The sequence below is a fragment of the Diorhabda carinulata genome, chromosome 2, assembly GCF_026250575.1.
Source record: "Diorhabda carinulata isolate Delta chromosome 2, icDioCari1.1, whole genome shotgun sequence".
NCBI lineage: Eukaryota > Metazoa > Arthropoda > Insecta > Coleoptera > Chrysomelidae > Diorhabda > Diorhabda carinulata.
In genome coordinates, this window is record NC_079461.1 from 24,049,441 (window position 1) to 24,058,940 (window position 9,500).

At 30.7% G+C, this 9,500-nt stretch overlaps 2 non-coding genes across 2 annotated transcripts; both read left to right on the plus strand.

Moving 5' to 3' along the window:
• The first annotated feature begins 5,814 nt into the window (after positions 1 to 5,814).
• Trnad-auc (transfer RNA aspartic acid (anticodon AUC)) lies at positions 5,815 to 5,894 on the plus strand. The gene has a single exon. It is a non-coding gene; the product is annotated as a tRNA-Asp (tRNA).
• Positions 5,895 to 6,244: 350 nt separating this feature from the next.
• Trnai-gau (transfer RNA isoleucine (anticodon GAU)) lies at positions 6,245 to 6,324 on the plus strand. The gene is given in 2 exon segments: positions 6,245 to 6,282; positions 6,289 to 6,324. It is a non-coding gene; the product is annotated as a tRNA-Ile (tRNA).
• The last annotated feature ends 3,176 nt before the right edge of the window (positions 6,325 to 9,500 follow it).

Sequence of the window (9,500 nt, forward strand, 5' to 3'; positions counted from 1 at the left end):
TTCGAAATCCATCGATTGAACACTAATAAAAAACTGGCAATGTATGAGACTCTTATGTCAGTTCATTGAGATTGTAAAATTGGTATAAATTACTAGTATGTATGCGCTTTGTATCATTTAATAGATAACTATTGCTACTAATATTTTTTTTTCAGATTAGATTCTGTCCATGAAGTTTTGATGATCAATATATAGGGTAGAAAGGGGATTGCTGAATTTGATAATATAGAATAATATTCATAATTGTTTAAGTTGCAGCGAGTTTAATATCAATTAATTTCATTTTTACGAATTTTCTGCTTAATAGTTACCATTTTATCTCATGGTGTTTGAACAATATAAATTTAGATTCGTCCCTAGCGAAATCTAAAACATACAATAAGAGTGGTTCTTCCGATTAGTACTCCGTGGTCACTTACTGCTATTTCTAAGCATTACAAAGAATGTTTCGCAAGTCTTCTATATTTTTAATAGTTCTTTAAAATATATTAAATATACGACTGCCTAGAGTGTAGTACTTGAATCATTTAATATTAAATATATTTGAATAAAGTCTAAGCACACTACATGTCAGCTGATATACGATTCGTTCACAGTATCTGCCTTCAATATTAGGTCAGTTCATTCTAATTGACATCTACTAGTCTCGGATGGTAACCAGGAACATTTATTCACCATAATTTAGTAGGTAATAGTAGTATTTATATTTTCCTCCAAGTATGACATTTCCTCAAATCGTTTTTGACAAAAAGAAATAGTTTCTAAATTTTTTATCAAAACACCCTGTAATTCAGTAAACACTATTGTTGATTTCAAATATAATGAAGCAAAATAAATGAAATATTTCCAATTATTATTGTTGATTCCGAAAGTTACTGTTATTCTGTTCTTATATTTAGCGACATTGAATGAATTTCGACTAAAATCAATTTTTTCCTGTTAGTTCTAGAAGATCTCTAGCCATAAAATTCAGTAATTCGGCTCTAGTAAATACTTCACACTCGTATATCTATCACAATAGTCATAAAAAATATTTATACAATACCATTGGAAGTTTAACAACAGCATTAATTATTGATGGAATCTTATACAAAAGGGAACATAGTATTGCAGAACTGCCAAATTTTATATATATTTTTTTATTTTTGAAACCTCACTTTGGTCATTTACCATTGAGAATATGAAAATATTATTGTGAATGATTTGAAATAACTTTTCAGGTATTTAATATTTCTGTATAAATTTTAGCAAAACCACACACCAAAATTTTAAGAAAAATGAATTAATTTTACTCACGATTGATTTGGATCTCATATTTCAGAAATTAACGAACCACTCTATTCAGTAGACCGCGTATTCAAGATCTAACATCCCTATGGCATTTTTTTTCATTTTATACCCAAAAATTATTAATAGTCCTAACAAAAAGATACTGAGATTATCGCTATCATAGTGGGGATCCGTGGGGATGGGCACGAAGGTATTGTATGCGGTAATGGCTATGACCCGGGTACCAAACAGCTAATCAATCACAAAAGAAAGTGAAAGATTTTTGAGAAAGCAATACAAATATCTAATAATAAACAATAATTCACAAGTTCTACTTATTGCTGTTTAATTAGATAAAATGTTGTCATAACCGTGTAATTCAATACACACCCAACTAATAAACTTAATCGACTCTGTATTATGAAACTCCATTACATTTAAGTATTTATACATGTACATCCTTTACAAAATACAAAAACTTTGTTTTATGAAAATTGACGATTTCATAATATTTGTTTGTAAACCATTCACAATATATTAACCCGGAAAAGCTGTTGTAATTCAAGACCTACCAAACTTTCAACTAATCAATGATTAATAACATTGTAACACGCCAGTAGGTTTACATTTTTTATCATGCAGAATCCGATGATTTTACGTAAATCAAGATTTTCTAGGGTTGAAAAATGCAAAATTTTTATTCACAGTTTCTTATGAAATTTTAGATAGAAGCGTGTAAAATTACGATGTGTGTCATGTTTTTGACCGTAAAGACACAATGTAGGTGGCGCTGCCATTTTCCCTCCCATGCGAAATATACTTTAGCTATAAATGAGAAGCTAGGGGCTTGTCGATTTCTCAATAATTACTGGGGTTGCGAACTTAATTTTTTGCCTGGAGATAAGTGCTTGGAGTACATTCACAAATCACGTTTTGCTATGTTTAAGCCGTCGAGATTTTACCTGTTGGAAATTATAATGTTTCAGGAGATCGAGACATTCTTGCGAAGGCTTTTAGAAAAATAGCTTTTTTAACTTATATTTATGGTAGTAAATGTATACAAAATTAAAAATTGACAAACAATTTCACATCAGTTACTCACAACATTTTCCTTGTTCCTTGTCCATCTCATCATTTCTTACTTCTTCACCATCAATTTCTGCTTCTTCCTCTATATCTTCTTATTTGTCTACCCCCTTTTTTACCATCATACTGTCTCCGTATATATAATTTGAATATGGACTAGACCCGTGATTCCGAAAGTGGTCCAAGTAGACCACCAGGAGTCCATGGGAGACTCAACGGGGGTTTACGTTAGGCGTGACAAAAAATGTTACATACCGAAGTACGGTTATCGAAAGGTGCATGTTTATCAATATTTTATTTACTTTTAAATCAATTTTAGAGTTTCGGTTTAGTTTATAATCAATTTGATCAATTTTGAAGCAAACATCGCATATACCACAGATTTTTTCAAAAAATGAGGTCAACTTACAGTTTAATAAAAACAAAGGAGAGTTTTTTGATAATAGTTATCAATGTAACAAGTGCAAAAAGTAAGTGTTTATTGCACGCGACATGAATTTCTCTAACAAGGTCGCTAAGTAGAGTTTGAAAACACGTCGTGTGTGATAAACACTTTTTGCACGAGTTGCATACAATAGTTTTTTTACGATCATGAAAAAAAATGTTTCATTTAGGTGTAGAGAAATAAAAAGCGTAATTTAAGAGCAAAATATTTAATAATTGATTAAAACTATCGGTTAGCATTGAGAAAGCTAGGAACTAGTAATTAGGAATAATTTAACTTAAATATTATTTGTACCATTTATAAAAAAAGTAAATGTACAATTTTTGCAATTGTCTATATTAATATTTCTTAGTGAATTAATTTTCAATTCTACTTCTTGATTTGTGTACATTGTCATTTTCTTCAGTTTGAAATATTTGTTTTGCAGCATTGAGTTTGATCGCAAGTATTTGCGCTACGTATCCTTTCGTTACTAACGACAATTTCTATTCGTCGTGTCGTTTGAGCTCTAGCATATCTGCTCCAGTATCTGCAAGAAGAGTTGCGGTGGATCTCCTGAAACAGGGACCTGTGTATAGCTCAAGATTCTCTAAATTCAGAAATTTTGCAATCTCATACGGAATTTCAGCAAACGTATTTACTCCAATAGCTTGGACAGTGCACTTTTCATTTCGGTAATTTATAAAAAAACGTTTATGTGGAATATGACTGTGACGTAATTTCGTGTATTCACGGTATATATCGTCAAATTTAATACCTCTTCAACCTCACTTCTAAAGATAAATCTTTCATCCTTGTCAGTTTTTGATGGCACTTTTACATTTAATATTACACCCATGCAATGGCAAATATTGCAGCGACCTACAAAAAGTAATTGGAAAATGTCTTTGAAAAGCTGAACAAAAATTACTTCCTTACTTTTTTCATCATATACTGGGAATTCGGAGCTTGTTTTAGAAATTGATAAATGTGTTACCTATTTAATACCCTTGACTTTTTTGACTGAAATCCTGAGAAACCGAGATCCCATTAGTTTATTTGTAATTTTCAATTTTAGTATATTCTTTTATAGAAAGGAAAGCTCTCACCATTGAGTACATAGACGAAAGTCATGAGCGTTTAATATCTGAACAATATGCAAGAAGCATATTTTTTGTAAGATTTGCGAATTTTTTATCGTAGTAAAACTCTTTAGAACGATTATAACTAATTCCATATAGTTTTCTTGATTTACTAGATGACTAACATCTATTTTTCCAATAATATCACTCATTTTAATTGTCAAAATTGATTTTTTAGTGACATTTCAAGAACTGCAGAGTTTCATTATCCATATCATAATGTGTTAATAAATTGTAATCACAGGAGATTTAAAAAAAATACATTATTTAATAATTTCGTGATCCAGTACATAATAAATATGATTGATGATAGAATAAAATCCGAAATTAAAACGTATTACAATCTCACAGGTAAAGGATTAAATATTTCACTCTTTGAATGTTTATGTGTGTCTTGATCACAATCCTCTCTATATTCCACATATAAGATCCACTTTTTCCGGTAAATATAGTTTAATAAAGTTATATTTATTGCATGAACGTGGAGAAATTTAAATTAATGAAGGAAAATATTGGTCGGCGCGAATTTTCACAGTTTTCAAACTTGTCGGTTAATCGATGGTAGAATGACTTGATGAAGATATTCAGACATACGTTCAAGCTGAAAGTGACATTTAAAAGAGGGTAACAAAAAATATGGGATATTCCCAATTAAATCCAAGCCGAATGTTGATAATTTGCTGTTAATCTATCAAGTACATCCCTCCCATCCCATGGAAATTATATTTTTTTCTAATTGTAATTGTAGAAGTTACATTACGTTATAAGTGTTCAATTTTGATTATATTTTGACTGTTATAACAATAATAATTAATTGTGTATTAATTTATATATTTGAATAAATAGATACCTTCAATACATGAAAATGTACTGTATTTCTTTTTACCACTCCGAATGGGGAGTTTTCTAAATAAAATTTGTGAGAATTGGTTGGTTCTTGTGCTGTGCATCACAGTAGATTTCAAAAAAGTAAATTTTGTCATTAAAAAAATAACCTTATCAAGCAATAAGTTCGAACCTTTTTTTTTGGGGTACTGTTAATTCGTCGATGAAACTCAGGCCCTACGCAAGTTTCCATACAAAGTTTTAATTTTCATTTTCATCCTTTTTTTTTGAGATTCGAGATTTCAACAATCTTTGACGCATTATAAACGGTCAGAATAACAGTTTATCCGCCGCGAAACTTTCCATTGTTTTTCCCTTTTTATTTTATATTCGTAAAATACCTCCAGCACTTTTTTAATTAATTTTGCTAACGAAAAAATGAAATATATTCAAGACTCTTACACAGAAACGACATTTTACATCATCAAACAAACATCATTAGAAAATGAGACCAAGTTTGGGGAAACGTATTTTGTTTTGAAACATCGTACATATGAGTAAGTATTGTAATGTTTTTCTTCTATTTAAATCTATTTAAACTATTTATCACGATGGAGTGGATATATAAACTAAATATACTAAACTAGTGACTAAACTATACACTAAGACTTAGTAATAGACTTACCTAATACTTTACAAATTAATTTATTCAAACACACCATTTAATTGTCTAATCCTATATGTTCCAGATAACATTAGTTTATTTATTGACAAGCCAGTATTTTTTCTAACCTCCGCATCCGCCAAAACCTTCTATCAAAATCTAACAGCTCTGGCTTTACGGTCCATGTCTGGACGAGTTCATAACAGTATATATATGAATGTAAAGCTCAGAATGCCATCATCACTTTGAACACGCTGTAAGAGTGAAAACAAGAGACAAAAACAAAATATAATTTAAAAAATGAAAAAGTGTTTAAGCAAGAAAACGTGCTAGTAAACAGAAACTTTCATCAATATGCTATGTTTGACGAATGGAATATATTGGAGATAACCCTAATTAAACAAGGCTCGTTAGCTCAGTTGGTTAGAGCACCACACTGATTCTATCGAAGTGGAGGTCGCAGGTTCAAATCCTACACGAGCCATTTTTATTTTATAATCTCAAGATAAGTGGAGATAATCTACTGAAGCTTCCATTTTTATTTTGCGGTATAAGTATTATTATCAGCGATTTCTATTTTGGTCTGTGATTCTAAATCTAAATTTATTCAATGCACAAAAGGCACCGTTAATTAATTAACTAATATTAGATAATGATATATAATAAATTTGAAACTAGTTATGAGTTTTCAGTGACTCTGATTGTCCTTTAATACTAATGATCATTTAAGAATCGACGCAATTTTTAAAACAATTTAAGAAGCCCTCAATATGAAAAACTCATTCTGCAATGTTTGAAGAATGTAATATATTGTGGATAATCCTGAATTAACAAGGCTCGTTAGCTCAGTTGGTTAGAGCACCACACTGATTTTATCGAAGTGGAGGTCGCAGGTTCAAATCCTACACGAGCCATTTTCATTTTATAATCTCAAGATAAATGTATTTAATCTACTGTAGCTTCCATTTTTATTTTACAATGTACGTATTATTATCAGCGACTTCTATTTTGATCTGTTTCTCTAAATTTAAATTTATTCAGTGCACAAAATGAACCAATAATTATAAACCAATATTTGTTTCTGATACAATAAATTTAAAACTAGTTATGAGTTTTCAGTGACTCTGATTGTCCTTTAATAATGATGATAATTCAATAATCGAGACAACTTTGAGAAGCATTCAAATAAGTCATCGATATCCAGAATTTTGGAATGTTTGACAAAAGCAATATATTGTGGATGAACATCAAAGAACAAAGCTTGTCAGCTCAGTTGGTAAAAGCACCACACTGATTCTATCGAAGTGGAGGTCCCAGGGTCAAATCCTACACGAGCCATTTACATTTTATAATCTCAAGTCGAGACAGGCGTATAGGGAGTTCAAAAAATATCACGATTGGGCAGTATTTATCTCTATACCAAGCTGCAACCTCGAGGAGTTGTAGGGACTCAAGTATAGCCCAAAGTATTGAAGAAAAAAAATAAGTATCTTTGTAAATCCTTTAACTTTAAAATATCAGAAATCATCCAGGGGATTTAATTAGGGGTGCCCTTACCTTAAATTTCACAGACGTTGATTTAAAAAAATATTTTCGTATTATGGATAATTTGATTCTGTTTTTACTCTCATGATTTTTCAATAAACTTTATCATTTATAAGGAAATGTCGAATAACGAAAAACATGTTTCCATCAATGTTTTATTTACAAAAATGTTTAATTCGCCTTTAACAAACAAAAATGATGTCTTTTCAATTGTCTCTATAAAAAGTCACAACATTATATAAACATGCCAGAAAAATACAAACGAATAGACCCCACAAAAGAAACATAATGTTAATAGTAAAGTAATACCTATTTTAGGAAACTACTTTTCTATCAGAAAAAACCTGAAATCTAAACGATTTATCAAGAAAAACATAAAATAGGGAGGAATCAAAAAACTTTCAACTATTTTCAATTATTTAAGCTTCTACGAGGTCGTGGATTAAGGGGGTCATCCCATGTGACGGTCTGTTTTTTAGGGATTTTTTCGTTTTTTTTTTTCTAGTACCAGTAAGTAGATAGAGGTGTAAGTTTATTACTATTTATTAACATATATATCGACAGTATAAATATAAATTTTAAGCCAAAAATATTGTGTAGAACTTGAGTTACAGCGTTCTGAATACCACCACCTCGAAAAAATGAGCTCGCACATCCTCCACGATTCCGGCTGATTGGTTTACCATGAACAAAAAATACAGCGTTCTAATCTGTAAGCCTAAATGCACGGAATAGACTATTATCAAATGATTATACAAAAAATTGGACTTTTGGTAGACAAATAAAAGTGACGAATTTAGCGTTTTTTTTGTTTTTTGTTATAAAAAAAATCGAAATTTTGGAAATTTTCTATTGATAATAGTTCATTCCACGCGTTTACATGTGTTGAGCGTGCCCTATAAATTTCCAGTGATTCGGTCAAGCCGTTTTTAAGTTACGATGAAGGGAAGTTTGAAAAACACAGTTTTTAGAAAAACGCGTTTAAAGTTTCAAGTCCTTTTAAAACTATCAAAATCTCAACTTACACTCAATCGGCGGTGCCAGGTCCATAAAGTATTCCTAACTCTTGACACTCTTTTAAAGCAGATTTTTCAGCTCTTGAGTCAATTCTTGTTTAATATCACTTACGCGCCGCGAATCTGGATGACGTCGAATAGCTAATCCGTAGAATTTCGTTGTTTCTTGAATAACTTTATCAGTAAGTTTACCTGGTCTTTTTCCACCGATTCCTTTATTTGTTTTATCCTTTTTAACAGCCCGAAGTCGTGTTCCCATTCTCTTTTCCACGTTGCCCACACATTCTTTTTTTGTTACTACAGTATCTTCATACGGTTTAGCATCTAGGATCCCCTTGTACTGTCACCATCGCCGATGTATATAAGGTACTTATTTTCATTTTACCTGAACTTCCGGAATGATGCATTCATCTACATACGTTTCATACCAAATTTCGTACTCTAAAGGATCCTTGTTTTTTTTACTTTTCTACAAATTACGTGCACCACAACAGTTATTCATAACCAGCCTCTTTTCTTCAGTCACCTGACACAATCAATTCATCCTGTGGTTTTCCTGATTCTTCATTCATAGTTTTATCTTGTGTCACTGCGAATGATAATAAAGTATCACACAGTGAAGATGTGGCAATATGAATGTTTTTCAGTAGTGAAGCTGCAGAAAAGATTTATTCCTTCGTGACCCACTCCTAATAATCGCATCACAAATACAAACCGGAGATTAACTTCAAATGCATTCTGTTAATTCGTCGTTGAAACTCAGCCACAACGCAAATCGAAAATACATAGATTTAATTTATAATTTAATTATATTCGAAAAATACCTAAAATTTTTTGTTCACTTTTAACACTTTTCGTTTTTTAATTAATTCCTAATGAAAAATTGAAATAATTTTGAGACTCTTACATAGAAACAACGTTGTATAAATTCTAAGCATACCCGACATCTAAAAATTCATCAGAAAATTAGACGTAGTTTAGGGAAACTTATTTTGTTCTGAAAAATCGTACATATGTATAAGTATTGTGATATTTTTCTTCTATTATAATTTATTCAAACTATTTATCATTGTGGGTGGATATATAAACTCGCTACCAACCTACTCACTCAACCCATTTAGAAACTAACACTAAATATACTAAACTAGGCAGTAAGATATACACTAAAACTTAATTATAAACTTAAAATATTAATTTATTTAAACACACCATTTACTTGTCTATTTCGATATGTTCGGGATGAAATCAGATTATTTATTGACGCTGATAAACAAGCCAGTATTTTTTAGAACCTCCGCATCTGCCAAAATCTTCTATTAAATTCGAACAGGACCAGATTTTCGGTCTATGTCTGGACGAGCTTTTAATAGTATATACATGAATAAAAAGAGTAGAAAAACAAGAGACAAAAGCAAACCATCATTTAAAAATTGAAAAATTGTTGAAACACAGAAGCTTTCATCAAAATCCAAGTTTATTTTGCTATGTTTGACGGGTGAAATATATTGGACATAACGGCAATTAAACAA